The sequence below is a fragment of the Callospermophilus lateralis genome, assembly GCF_048772815.1.
Source record: "Callospermophilus lateralis isolate mCalLat2 chromosome Y unlocalized genomic scaffold, mCalLat2.hap1 SUPER_Y_unloc_1, whole genome shotgun sequence".
In the NCBI taxonomy this organism is placed as follows: domain Eukaryota; kingdom Metazoa; phylum Chordata; class Mammalia; order Rodentia; family Sciuridae; genus Callospermophilus; species Callospermophilus lateralis.
Window position 1 is genome coordinate 925,286 of NW_027510163.1, and position 15,286 is coordinate 940,571.

Sequence of the window (15,286 nt, forward strand, 5' to 3'; positions counted from 1 at the left end):
AGGCAGGCAAGAAAGAGAGAGAGCAGGCCTGCAGCCCCATTTTATTGGGGAGAAGCCATTCAAGTGAGGATAGGGTCAAGATTCAGGGGGTGGAGTCTTCCTGATGTCTGCTGCCAGTAGGTTGACATCCTGGAAGGCCACGCCCATCTCATGTGCTCTGTGAGGATCAAGGGCAGAGCAAGGGAAGGGGACACACCAGGGGAGGTTCCATGGAACATTCTATCCCAAAAGGGCAAAGAGTAGAATTCCAAAGGAACAGGTGGGTGTAACTCGCCCCCAATGGGTGATGCCTACTCCTGGAGCCACACCTCATTATCTGAATGGGGGTGAGGCCCAATGTGTTCTGGGGTGCAGGAGCTGATCCATACTCCCCTCCACAGGACTTAATATGACTCCTGACAGCAGAATTCACAGTTCAGGGTGGACTCCAGGGCCAGCTGCCCAGCGTGTGGTGTGTGGTCAGAGCACCCCAGGGGACTGTCTCCTGAGCAGTCAGCACAAATGCAGTCGCTTCTCTTGGTAAAGCTGTGGGAGGAACGTGAGGCAGTCAGTGTCCGGGTCCAGCAGTGCTCACCGGGTCCCACTGTCCCATGGTCTACAGAAGCAAAAATTGCTTCTTCCCCCCTATCCAAGCTCTGGGTGGGCACGTCACAGGGTTTAACTGGGTGTTACTTGAAGCTGTCCCCCTCAGACTCAGAGTCTGAGCCATGACCTAATGGAGCACAGCTCCACGACCTTGGGTTACATCATGAGTTGGAAATTGTGACGTGTTTGGCAAAAATAATGGTGAATGTGTTGTCACAGAAATTGTCTCATTTCTGTGTTCTTTTTAGCTTGATCTCATGGGAGGTGTTTTGCATATTTCATCTGACAAGGGAGCAATCTGGATGCTGGGTGAAGAGGGTGAGGGGCTCCCTAGGGTTGAGGACCCAGGATGCTCCTCTGAGCACATCCCCGCATCCTCCAGGGGAAGTTTGATGCACAGGGTGCCTTTTGTCTGGGGTGTCTCTGGGTCACTTCCTCTCCACTGTGAGGAGAGGGTCCCGGGGTCAGGACTGTTGGGGGTCCCAGGAGCCTGGGTTTCCTATTGGGAGTCAGAAGCCTGAGCAGTCACCTCCACACAGGGGCCAGGGGCTTAGGATCCTGTCCCCATTGCTCAAGTGAGGAGAAGGACACGTTTCCCGCCACAGGGGTGGCTGAGGGCATGGCACAGTGCCAGGCTCCCTGAGTTCCTCTCCTGTGGGGATGCTGCTGCTGCAGTTTTGCTTTGGTTTTTATTTCTCTCCTTTGCATGTGGCACCTTGTAATGTCTCTGTTTCTGGAAATGTTGATATATTTTCACTTTTTACATGAGATTTGTGTGTATTTTATAGTAGTAAATGATAAAGTATCATAATGACAACATAGATTTATGCATTCGTGATATTCTAAATTTTTGATAAAGATGGAATATGTAGGGTGGGGCTGGGGCTCCAAGGTGGAGTGCTCACCTAGCATGCAGGAGCCACTGGGTTTGATTCTCAGCACCACACAACTATGAAATAAAGACATGTGTCCACCTAAAAACCTAAAAAAATAAATATTTTTAAAAGACTGAATATTTAGTTACATGTTTTGTCTTTTAGTATATCAAATGCTTGCAAATCTCTAAGTTGTTTTATATACTGAACCAGATTTCTGTATGAGTTGCCCTTGTACTTCAAACCCATGATGTTCAAGGATCAGCTGCACATGGTGTTTCCTAAATCCTATCAGGTGGTTATTTTGGGTGTTCTTTGTGCCTCTGAGGTTTTGACAGGAGCTCAGGAACTTGTGTAGCTGGAAGAAGCAAAGGATGGAGCTTGGCAGGTGTGTGTCCTCCTGTTCTGCAGTAACAATGAATCGGGGGTGGATAAGGGTGAAGATGCAGCCACATTTGCTGGGTGCAGACCAGCTCTGCCCCTCCATGTGGGACATTCACTTCACACAAGTGTCTCTGTTTCCTTTCTATAACTTGGGAATAATAATAATAACCCCAGCAGAGCCTGCACAGCACAGATAGAGGTTATGTGAGTCAGTAAACAAGTCCTCACGGTGCTGCTTTAAGCCTGGCTAGGAGCCCACACTCCAGCAGCCCTTGCCGCTTCTGCTGTTGACACCTCTCCTCAGGTGCCCTAGAGATCGATGGGACCAATGGCAGCACACAGGACCTCTTTATCCTCCTTGGATTCTCCAATTTCCCCAATGTGAAGAAGGTCCTCTTTGTGGTCCTCCTGGTAGCACATATGCTGACCCTGCTGGGCCACACTCCATCATCCTGATGTCGCAGCTGGGCACACCTCCACATGCCCATGTACTCCTTACCCCTTTTCATCCTTCCTGGATCTCAGCTTCACCTGAGCTCCATCCCCAGCTGCTGCACAACATATGTGTCCACAAAAAGACCATCAGCTCTGCAGGGGCACAGTCCAGCTCTTCCTGTTCCTTGGCCTGGGTGGAGTGGAGGGACTGCTGCTGAGTGTCACAGCCTATGACACGTTAGTGGCTATCTGGAAGCCCCTGCCCTACACCGTGATCGTGATTTCCAGGCTGTGGTGCAGTCATTTCCTTGGTCATGTGTCAGTGACCCTATGGTTACACTGCTGTGCGCACAAGAAGAAGGATCACTTCCTGTGTGAGATACCTATCCTGATCCGTGTGGCCTGTGTCAGCATGGTGGCTATTGAGGGCACTGTCCTTGTCCTGGATGTGGGCATCATGCTGTTTCCCGTGTTCTTCCTCTTGGTCTCCTGTGGTCACATCATCAGTGCTGTGCTCAGAATGCAGTCGTCCTCAGGAAGACACAGTCTTCATCACCTGCGGCCCACCTCCCCCCTGGGCTTCCTGTTCTACGGGAACATCATCTTCAAGTACATGCAGCCAGGAGCCGCTCCTCCCGGGACCAGGGCAAGGTCCTCATGCTCTTCTACAACCCCGTCACCCCCTCCTGAACCCCTCATCTCCACCCTCAGAAACAGGGAGGTGAGAAGGCTGATGCTGGGGAACAGAAAAGGGGACAATGAGGGAGGGCCCAGGGAGTGACCAGCACACAGCCTCAGGGTCAGCTCCATAAGGGCCACTGCTGTCCTCTGAGCTGTGGGGCAGATGAGGTGTCTGCCTGCAGCTCTCAGCACCCTTGCAGGGCTGGCCTCTGGGCGCCTGATTAAGGCCAGCGCTGTGGGTATTATAACAGCACAAGGCCTGTCCTCCACATCTGGATGTGCAGACCTGACCCCGCAGGCTGCTACCAGGGCCACACTGGCAGCAGCCCCCCGGGTCCTGCTTCTGTAGTTTGCTGAGTTCACGGTGGTGCTCTCGGCATTTTAGCTGGAACCTCCCAGCTCTCTCAGGGCTCTTGGTGTGAACCACTGTGTCTTCCTGGGTGGCGTCAAAGCTGAGTTCAGCATGGCTGGGTATCTCCCTCCCATAGGCTCGCAAGGAAGCATGTTGCCTTTTTCTGCCCTTTGTTAGGGGACAGATAAATGAATGTGGTGGGAGCTCAAGGTTAAGGAGCAACTATAAATGTGGCCCCGTGGGCAGACCCCACGTGCTTCATTTGCCCAAAAGCAATGTCTCTGCAGCCCTGCCTGGAGGAAGTGGACAGGGTCTGTTATTCCCCAGCAAAGCACCTGCTGTCTGCGTGGAAATGCAGGTAGGGATTAGTATGGATGAGAGGAACCCAAGAGAGTATGAAGGGCCTGACTTTTGTGACCCTTTTGCCCGAGCAGATTCTGAAACATAAGGATGATTCCTCCTAACCATAAAACTTGTAGCAATGGATAGTTAAGAATGCAATTAGCACTGCTCAGCATGGGGCCCTGATGGCTTGGAAATGACCAGGCCACCAGACAGGCCCGAGCCATGGTCTCCAGAAACCCACTCCAAGAGGCCAGAGAGCCTTTGGAAGGTCTGTGGAAGATAAGAGATGAAAGTTGATGGAGAGGACCTCAGCCTGCCACCAACATAGCACCACCACAGTGCCCTGCCTCTTGGCACCCACAGGAATTGGGTGCCCTGAAGGAGGAAAAGAAAGCAGTACAGGGGGTGGGCCCCAGGGGCCATCTGCAGAGCATGTGCTCAAATCAGTCACAGTTTACAGAAAGAGTGAATAATCCAAGAAAGGAAAAGTTTCTCATGAAGGAGCAAGGGAAGCCGCAGCCAGGGAGGTGATCAGGGAGGGACTAAACAAGGGACAGAGAGCAGCAGGCGCCACCACAATGCAGTCCAGTGGATGACTGGATTTGGCCACCCAGGATGCAGGGACACAAGGGGCTCAAGCCACTCTGCTGGCCTCAGCCTTGGCCACTGCATGAAAGCAGGAGTAAGGTAGCTGTAAAGGAAGAGGCAGTTCCACTTGCTGGGGGTGTGGAGGGACAGGACAGTTCTGGCGAGAATGCCCAGAGCCTCTGCAAATTATTTCCTGAACTGACCAAGGAGGCTTGCAAGCAGCTAGTCAAGACCACAGAAATATGCCCCTTTCCTTCCTGTTGTCGCTTAACAACCTGCTGGAGTAAATCCCCAAGGTTAAAATCTAATGCCTTATGGCAAGTAGATGTCACTCATTATGTACCTTCAGGAAATTAAAATATATGTATGTGGTCACTGATACCTATTCAGGCTGTAGAATGGCCATCCCCAGCTACTTAAGTGCTTTGGGATCATGGCAGGTCCTTTATCAAAACTGGCACTGCTCCAGCCTAGGCAAGCAGAGCCTTCAAGGAATTTTGCTCTACGTGGCATACAAACCATGTTACTGGGATCCCCTATAATCCTCAGGTTTAATGCATCGTAGTCAGAACACCCAAGGAATTAAAGGCCATTCTACAAAAACTGGGCAGGGGGAGGGAGGAGACTCTACCCAATCTCCTCTCAATGCATTGAACAATATCTTATTTTTTCAAATTTTCTTTCAATTTCAAAGTTTTCCATGGAAACAGCCACCCACAAACATAGGTCCCCTTAACTGTGCCCTCCCATTAATCTATAATCTCCAAGATGGATCCCATCCCAAATGCATGGAATGGTCTAGCGTCCCTCCTAAAACTGGGTCCAGGGTTTGTATGTTTTGACAGAATCCTCACCCCACCTGGTGCCTGCAGTGAAACTACCTGCCAGGTAAATTGGGCTTTGGTCCCTTGGCCACCAACTTAGCGGTGGTCAATTGGGAAGGAGCCCCATCTAAGCTCTTTTCTAATAACTCTGACCTGATTGATCCTGACATAGCTGTAACACCACCACCGTGCAGGGGAACACCAGCACTCCACACCTGCTCGGCCGAGTGGTTTCTCCATCGTTGATAATGAGACCTACAACCAGGACCGTCCTCTCTGTTTTGCTCTTGCTAAGGAAGCATTTGTAGATCAATATAACAAGTCCTATGCTGGCTGTCTCTCACTGACACTTGGTAGTTAACGCTACCAATAGCCATAGACACCCCACCCCATGGCAAGTGCCAGAAACCCTGGCTGCCAACATGCCCAACAACACTCTTTAGAAAGCCCCCTCTGATGATGACAGCACCCCTGGAATCCATGTGTGGCAGCCACACCTTATCTCCTTGGTAAGAGAAATTTCTCTTGGGAAGATCAATATCTAAGTGCCTGGGTGGGCACAGCTCCCTGGAATGTAACCTATGTGCCCAAATACCATGTGGGCTATGGAGTAACTGCTACCTGGGACAATCTGTCATCAACCACTATGCAGGAAATCAATCTCGCATCACACCAATATTGCTGGCCACTAGACCCTTCAAATAGGCATCAGCAGGCTGCATGAATGGGTCGATAAAGAGCCCTAAATCCAACATATGCCTTCATCCCTAAGTATACCCATACCCACTGTGCACAAGCTTGTGTCTCGCCACCCTTCCCATGCTCATAACCACTGCCTCTGATGGTGTAAATGTCACTCATGCAGAGATCCCTTGTGCAGTCAATGCATCCTGCTGGCTCCCAACCTGTCTACACCTGCTCTGAAAGCTAAATGTGTACTGATCCTCAGATGCCCACTGCAGCCTGGCTTCCAGTGAACCAGTCCAAGGAGTGGAGGAGTCCATGGGACACGCAGAGGAAGCATCTTCTGAGTGAGATCCTGCACCGGACAAGGAGCGATATTGCCCTCATCATTGCTGGGATTGTTGCCCTAGTGGCCGCCATCGCCACCACACCCACTGCCACTGCTGCGCTCACTCAGGGGATCCACACTGTGCACACTGGAAACAATGTGTCCCCTGTGTGGCAGCAGCCTTCGCCTCTCAAAATGACTTAAATAAACTGAACTGAACCACTATTTTCCTCATTCACCAAGAACCAGACCTCCACCAGGAGCCACGAAGTGTTCTCTTTATGTTGCTAAGGCTCATGGTCACCCTGAATTTCATAGTATTTGCGTCACCCAATACGCTGTATCTGACAATGGAACCTTGCAGTTCTCCACTTTTTCTTGGTTCATGAAGGGCGCTTGGGATGCTCACTGTGTTACGACGGCATGGCGTCACTAAGGCCATGGTCAAAATCAAGGGGACTAAGGTGTCTGTCTCAACAGCCTCCTCTTTCTTCCAGGGATTGGCTGAACATTGGAAAACCCTGAGAGCCAAGTTACTAACCCTTATAACGCTATTACCCTGGCCCTACTGAGTGTGACAGTAATAATTTTTTTCTTGTGTTGTGAGACGCTTATGCAAGCATGTGAAGGCCACCCAACAAAACTAAGGGATGCTAGCAAAAGTCCTTGTGGCAAGTCTGAGGGGGAGACGTGGGGACAAGTGCATGGAGAACTGCATATGTGGCATACATGAAGGACACCTGAGTGGCAGGCCACTCCCCTCCAGGTAGGGGTGTGAGTGGCAGGCTGCTCACCCTGTAGGCCCCTCCCTGGGCATGAGGCCACCTGTTGCAGACCCTGCACTTGCTCCACAGCCTGCTACTTGATTGGTTGTGGCTCTTCAGAGTCACTCCTGTGCCAGCAGTTGCTCAACAGAACAACCTTGGAATCATCAGTAGGCCAGAGGGAATATTGGGGGGCCTACTTTGGTCTCCTAGAGTTGTTCAGAAATTGTATTGGTGGCTGCGTGTAATGTGCTTAGCTGCTGCCCGAGTGTATACACCTGGTAACTGCGCAATAAAATCAGACCTGGTTCCTGCTTGATGTCTGGAGGTCTTGATTCGTGACTCTCTAGCCACACTGTCCTCGACCCTGTTCCGTGGGCCTCGTTGTTGGATGAGACAGAGCCCAAACAAACACAAAGGCCCGGTTTCCTTGGAAGCAATGTACAGAAGCAAACGCACGGACCCAGACATAGAGCAGGGCACCAGAAACACAAGCACTTGGGGATTGAAGATTGAACACCACAGAGGAGGCTTGTAAAACCAGCGGTCATAACGCAGAACGGCCAGGAGGGGGCACTCTACTCACGGCGAAGTGTTGAAAACAGGCCCCCTGCATCAAGGACAGGACTGTAAACTCAGGAAACTGGATGAATCCTCTGCACAGGAGCACAGCCCAGAAAGCAGAGAGTGACTGCAGAGACTTAAAAGAGAGGTCCCGCGAGGTGTTGGCAAGGAAACTGTCCCCATTGAGGGCCTGTAGGCTGGCTGGGGAATAAACTGGCAGTAAGAGAGATTCAGGGAGAGAAGCTACTCAGTTCTTGCAATGCAGGGGCATCTTCCTCAAGTAGAGACCCAGAAAAGGGCCAGGTTGCTGAAGACTGCCTCTGGAGTACAGAATGGAACCAGCGGGTGTCAGGATGGTGGAGAGGATGACAGGAGGGAAGGGAGATGGGTGGAGGAGGCCTTGCTGTGCAGACAGGTCTCGGGGTCAGTGTTGGGTGGGCGAGGCAGCCCGGCTAGTCAAAATAATAACCTTGCTTTAATTTGATTTTAATTGGAGCCAGTGGTCTTTTCTTGCGTCCTGGTCTAACACCCTCCTCTGCGCCACACTTACTGTTATTTGTGTTCTTAGAAGCTGCCATTGTCCCCGGAGTGAGATGAAAGAGGAATTTTGACTCTAAGAATCTTTTTAAAATAAGCTGTGTTTCTCCAAAAGAGAATAGTGATGGAGGAAGGTGAGAGCTGAAGGGACTAGGTCGACCAGAAGCCGGGCAGGGCTGGGAGCTGGTGGGCTGCACCTCTGGCTGGAGGGTGCCAGGGAAGAGCAGGCTGAACAGACAGATATCAGGCATGGCTTGGTTACATCCTGATGAGTGGTTTTCCTGTCTGAGGTGTAGATCCTCAGGCAGTAGCTGCTCTCTAGATGTCACACTGTCAGGTCTCATTGTAGTGAATGTGTCTGTGCAGGATCTAATTGGAAGCCACCTTCACTCTGCTCGGGAGAGGACAGAACAGCTTATACCCACCCACACATGGACCACGGCCCCTGGTGCTATTCACCTCCTGAGGACACCTGGCTGAGTCCTGCTGTTGTCCTCAGTCATCTCTCTGTGATCCTTGTCCCTCCACAGGAGCAACTCTGTGGAACACGTACTTCCTGACCCTGCTCTTCCAGCCAGAGGGCGCCTGAGCCTGCCAAGGGGGGGGGGGTCTGCCATGCTTTGGGGACTAGTGGTCCAGCTTGACCCGCCTTTGATCCTTGACCTCTGCAGATACCCTTGTGAGACCCGTGTCCTCATGCCTGACTTGGAGCCCTGGTCCACGAGGTGGTGCGCAGAGTCCAGCAGGCTCATAGTTCACACCCAGCCCATGGCTGGCTTGCCACATCACCACATGCTCACCACTCAGAGCTAAGGGACCCTCAGTTCCAATGTGGCAGCTCCAGACACACTCAGGTCATTGCAGTGGTCAGAGGGCTGGTGGTATTAGTCTTCCTGGGCTGCTGTAACAAAACACCCAGCCAGGAACCTTCAGACCACAGACCCTGACTGTTCATTGATGACTTCAGGCCACCACCCAAGCTAACTCCACCTCTGCCTGATGGCCAAACCCATTTCAAACCCACTGGATCTTGGGATAAGGAAAGACATGGCAGCTGGCCATCACTAGGAGCCCTGCTTCTTTCTCACCACCCATGCTGTGTGGAAGACAAAGCCAGCACAGTGGGCCAGCTGTGTGCCCCGTCACCAGCCCACCCTGACACCTCTGAGTTCTTCAGCATCCTCTGGGCTGGGTCACCTTTTTCAGACCCAGCAACACCCTTGACTGTATTGACTTTGTAACCCAAGTCCCCACAGAGGCTCCATATTCTTAACTTATTAAGTGTCAGGCTTTCATTTCTGCAGATGTACCAACAAAATTATTACTTTAATTATTATTATTACTATTGATACTGGAGATTAATCCTGAGGTGCTTAACCACTGAGCTACATCATTAATCCTTTTTTATATATATATTTTATTTTGACACAGACTCTAAGTTTCTTAGGGATTTTCTGAGTTACTGAAGCTGGTCTCCAACTTACAATCCTCCTGCTTCAGCCTCCCAAGTCACAGAATTACAGTGTGTGCCACTTCAAAATGAATATTGACACAGGTGCATTAACCTAGGTTGTAAATAATAATGTAGACCTAATCTGTTATTACATTATAATTCTACTGTTATTATTAAATAATGAGATTTCATGTTATATAATCTATTTAGCATTCTATGGGTATTCCCTATCTGGAGCAATGAGACACAGCAGAATCAGGACCAACCCAGCTGCCCCTACCCACACCACCTCCCTCAAACTCTGCTTCCCAGGGAGCCAGCTCCCATGGCCCTAGACCATTTCTAACCCATGTTCATGCTCAGTCTATTTGATAATCTGCCTACCAGCACCCAACTTGCTTTCTTCCTGTGTTCTTAGAGATCTCTGCTCCCAGGACTGAAGGTCTCCTCAAAAAACATAGTGTTATCTGCTGTGGTGTGGCATGCCTGTAATCCCAATGGCTTGGGAGGCTGAGGCAGGAGGGTTGCAATTTGGGGGCCAGTCTCAGCAATGTAGTGAGGGCCTGAGCAAATGGGCAAGACTCTGTATATAAGATATAAAAAGGGGATGTGGCTTAGTGCTTAGGCACACTGTGTTCAATGTGCAGTACCAAAAATCCAAAATTAAATGAAGATAAAACAATCCAAACATCCTACTGGGCTACTAATGTAGGATAATCTTGGCTGATGAACTGAGCATTGGGGATGTTGGTTGCTATGGGAAGAATATACTGAAATACAGTGCAGTTTTGTTGATGGGGTGGTGTTGTGTGTTTAATTATTGGAAAAATTTATTGAAAATTGACCAGTGTAATTAAATTGCTTAAAATTGCAGAACTCAGCACCAGAAATAATCATTTCCCAACTATAAAGCTAAGGTCTTAGCCCTCTCAAATAACTTGAGATGATACTGAGTCTGTGAGGGTTTTCCTGGGGCTGTTATAATTAATAACCCAAAACAAAGAGACTGAAACAAAAAGCTACCACCCCTCCCCCAGCCTTGGAGGGCAAAGAGCTGAGACCACTGGTCACAAGGATGAGCTCCCTCCACAGGATCCAGGGAGGCTCCTGCCTACCTCTCCCAGCTCCTGGGGCTCCAGGTGGCCCCATGATTCCAGTCTCTGCCTCTGTCTCCATGTGGCTCCATCTCTGTGTCTGTGTCCTCTCTTCTGTCTCTTGTGTGGACACTGCATTGCATAAGGCCACCCTGACCTAGAAGGAACCCATCTCAGGACCTTTCACTAACTACCTCTGCAGAGACCCAGATTCCACACCAGGTCCCACTCAGGGATTCTAAGGGCCAGATGTGGACAGGAACTACCTCTAACAATGGTGTCCAGCTCCCTCCACAGGCTCCACGGAAGCTCCTTCCTGCCTCTCCCAGCTCCTGGGGCTCCAGGTGGCCCTTGGCAGAACAATGTGGTGGCCTCTCAAAAGCTTAGGATTGAATCACAATATGACCCAGCAATGCCACTGCTGGGTTTGGACCCAAAGGATTTGAAAGCTATGGGTCCAAAAGACACTTGCATATCCTGAGTTCACAGAAACCCTGATCCCCAGCATGACTGGGGACTTGGAAAAAAATTATGTCTTAGTAGGGTGTGGGGGAGACAGGGCCAAAATGGGGGCAAAAGAGATGGTCTGAGTGGGGGACTTTGAAGGCCTAAGGATTTTAGAGAGTGCAGTGAATTTTTTTATTTTTGCTAAACTGTGTACATGATGTCATACAGGCTTGTAGAACTGTACTCTGTTCTGAGCCCTTTATTCTCAGGATTAGCAAATCACTATCATTACTCAAATCCATCAGCATGCATCTGTGTATATATCTATCCATCTGTCTATGTACCAGCCATCCCTGCTTCCACCCATCTGCCCATTTTCTCTCCCATGCATCATGGATTTGTCTATTTGCCCACCCATCTACCCATTCATCCAGCCATCCATTCAGACATACATACATCTTCCCATCAGTCCATGCATCCTCCCACCCATTCACCCATCCTTCCATTCATCCAGGGGCAATTGGCCACTTCACCACATCCCTAGCCCTGTTTTGTATTTTATTTAGACTCAAGATCTCACTGAGATGCTTAGCACCCTATTTTTGCTGATGCTGGCTTGAGCAAGCAATCCTCCTGTCTCAGCCTCCTGAGAGGCTGGGATTACCGTCCTGCACCACCATGCTTGTACTTTGTATTTCCTCACTGGTTGGATAACAGGTTGGAGTCACCATCTGGGGTTATTTTCTCAGATCCATCACAGTTATGCTCCCACCCACATTCTTTGAACAACAATGAAAAGGGGGGCTGGGGATGTAGCTCAGTGCTAAAGTGCCCCCGCCCTCAATTCAATCTCTACATGGGGGACAATAAAAACACCTGGTATTCAATTCACAGCTTTGGAAAGCTATGTGCCCATGTTTCCACACTTTTTACACAAGAGCCCCCCTTGTCTATGGGCAATATTGTTAGGTAGAATGAATGTGAGACACTGTGCAGCATGTGAAAGACTTTACAAAGTCCAACTGAAGAGAAAAGAACAAAATGGTATATACTTTCCATTATTCGGGTTAATATGACAGGCTGTATTGGCCCCAAGTGGCAAATTTTTATGTTTTATATGCAGGCTTTCTGGCAGAGCTGAGCAGGGTTACTATTTCTTTCTGGTTTAATGATCAGTTGAAACCCAGGAACTGAGAGCGCTGGGTCAGCTTCTGGGGACACATTTTTTCCTAGACAGGATGCAGATGGACTTGTGGCTTTTCCTGAAAATGTTGGTGCATCTGAACCTTGACATGGAAAGAGTAGACAAGAGGGGGACTTTATACTGAGAGAAAATAATAAAGTCAGTCTGTGCAATGGAATGACATGTTTCAAGGAGGCAAATGAGCTTGAGCTCAGAGACATGTTATGAGACTACAGATGCCTGAAACCTAATACAATTCTACATATTATGATATTATTTGCTTATCACCTATTGCAAGAAAAATACAATATTATTCTTTTACAATAAATACTGAATCCTACATACAATTTCCCCTATACATTCATGACAATGATTTCTCTTTCTAGAAAATCTCACAGCCCTTGTCAGCACCTGAACACAGGGTAAGGACAGGGTTTCCTTGTCTCCCTGGTGTAGCTGCACTGGTCAAAGTTTGTTTCCTGCTTTCAATCAACACCTTTTCTGTTTGCTTTTAGGGCAAAAAGCTGAGCAGACTTGTGGGATCAGCAGAGTCAGGTCTGTACATAAGAACTGATAATAGTACAATGTAGACTATCTACATTGAGCACAAGGTGCCCATTTTATTTCCACTGCACATTGCTGTTTTAGAGGGCTGCCTGCCTCCCCCCACCCCACCCCTTTCTCTGCTGGGGATGGAACACTGAGCCACAGCCCCAACCCCAAATGTCTCCTTTTATAGCTCAGGCTGCCTCCTCAAAGATCAGAGGCCAGGAGGTAATGAGAATTACTAAAATAATTTTCAAACTGTTTTCATTAGTGGATATCATATATATGTGGGATATATATGATAGCTTCAAAGAGTGTTTCAAAATTTGTAGACATTGTCTTTGTAATTTGCCTGAGATATATATATATACATATAAAATAAACCCAGTGGGGCTTGACCTGGACCTCTGAGCTACACCCCCACTCTTTTCCTTTTATTTTAAGAGAGGGTCTCACTGACCTTGGGCTCCTCCAGTCTCAGCCTCCCTGAGAAGCTGTGCTTTGTATTTGTGTTGAGGTTAAACCCAGGGCGCTCGGAAAGCCTTCTATGGCTGAAGCCTAGCTCAGCGCCAGGTGTCATCTCTGTACCAGAGGCTAAGCCAAGGCTTCCCACGTGGATTAGTTCCCAGCACAGCGGGGAAGCTCCGCCTGGAAAAGGCTGGGGCCTAGCATCTGTCACTCTACCCAATTTCAGACAGTGATTGGATGACGTTGGCTGTCAGTCACGATGCAGAGGCGGGCCTGGAGGCCGTCCATCCGGGATGCGAGAGGAACTGTCCAATCAGTGTGCAGAGGGAAAGGAAGGGCGGGCTTCGGCAATCTCGCGGGCTTTTTTTCTTTCGGGACTCTGCTCCTGATCCTTCAAGCCGAAAGTTCTCTGCTCCAGGGACTCAGGTGACTTTGCGCAGCCTGTTTCCCCACCCCCATCTTGGGTGCATGGAGGTTCCTCAAGAGGACGCGGGGTCACCACAGAAGACAAAAATGGTGAGTTTGCGACCAGGACTGAAGGTTCCGGTCACCATCTGCCTTGGGGCCCGGTGTCCTGGTGAGCTGGGGAGCGCGGAGGAGTCCTCCACTGACGCGTGGCCCTGTCCCTTGGTCTCCTGGGGTGAGCTGGGTTTTCGGATTTTGAGGTGAGCTTCTGACTGTGGCAGAGTCCCCGCTGGAGGGTGGCCCTGGGCCCTGTCCCCTGTTTCCCTGGGTTTGGAAGGGCGGCTCAGGTCCCTGGTGTTCTCTTTGCTCCCTACTGGTGCCCCGACCCACTCTTCCCAACGTGGAGGAAGCAGGGCCACAATGCACCTTCCTCCTCCCAGGGGAGCTCCTCCGGAGGCTGCTGTAGGTCCTCCAAATTGCAGGCGCCTCCTGCCTTCTAAAACCCCCCTTCCCTCCACCTCACAGCTCGGCCAGACGTTCGTTCTTCCCACTCGGTCCAAATGGACACCGTCCGCTAATTGTCACTTTTCATCTAGTGAAATATTGGAGAGAATAGTTCTTTTCTTTTAATTGGGGAGCCAAACCCGGGGAGCTTTATCAGCCACATCCCCAGCCTCCCCTTATACTGAATTTTGAGATGGGCTCCCGCTTGTTTTGAAGCTGCGTCTCCAACTTGTGATCCTCCTGCTTCAGCTTCCCAAGTCCCTGGGATGACAGGCCTGTGCCACTGTCCCTGGCAAGAAGAACACTTTTGAAAGCTTTTGTTTTCTATTTGTGAATATTACACTTGAGTGGAAACAGTAATCACTTAACATTTTCCTGTGTTTGGTCAAAATAATTGCTTTAAAGGGAATAAGGCATTTGTTTATAGAACCTAGGGATATTGAATCCTGGGCTATGTACCCACCCCCTTCCCTTTTTGACATAAATTATTTATTTAAATTTGTTTTTGTTTTTTTTTTTTTTTTTCAGTTATACATGGTAGTCGAATGCCTTTGGACACAGCAGACATAAATAGAGTATAACTGCTCCTTTTTCGGATTGCAGTTGATGTCGATTCACACCAGTCCTGTAGTCATATATGCACAAAGGGTAATAGTGTCTGATTCATTCTGCTCTCCTTCATCCCCAGCCCTTTAATTTGATTTTCAGACAGGGTCTGGCTGTGTTGCCCAGCCTGGCCTGAAAGTCATGATCCTCCTGCCTCAGCTTCCCAAGCTGTTGGGATTAAAGGCTTTGACAACCCCAGCTATGGAAAATAGTGCATTTTAACCCAAATGTTAATGACCATACTCAGGAACATGGATTCAAGTACTGTAAATGGTGTATGTGTCCCACCCTGGAGGACAGATATTGAACCCAGGGGCACTTAATCACTGAGCCACATCCCCATCCCTTTGTATATTTTATTTTCAGAAATGATCTCACAAAGTTCCTTAGGGCCTCACTAAGTTGCTGGGGCTGGCTTTGAATTTAGCAATCCTCCTACCTTAGCCTCTCAAGCTGCTGGGATTATAGTTGTGTGCCACTGTGCCTGGCCTACATGAACTTTTATAAAAGAAAGTTGTGGAACCAATTGCATTAGTAGAATCATTAGACTGGTGGACTACAGAAAAAATAAAATGAAATTTCTTCTGTCGTTATTACATTCTTTCTTTGGTAGATGGTAGGGACTAGATGTCTG

At 49.3% G+C, this 15,286-nt stretch overlaps 1 pseudogene; it reads left to right on the plus strand.

Annotated features, from left to right (window-relative positions):
- Positions 1 to 286: 286 nt before the first annotated feature.
- Positions 287 to 2,969, plus strand: LOC143639918 (olfactory receptor 2W3-like; annotated as a pseudogene).
- The last annotated feature ends 12,317 nt before the right edge of the window (positions 2,970 to 15,286 follow it).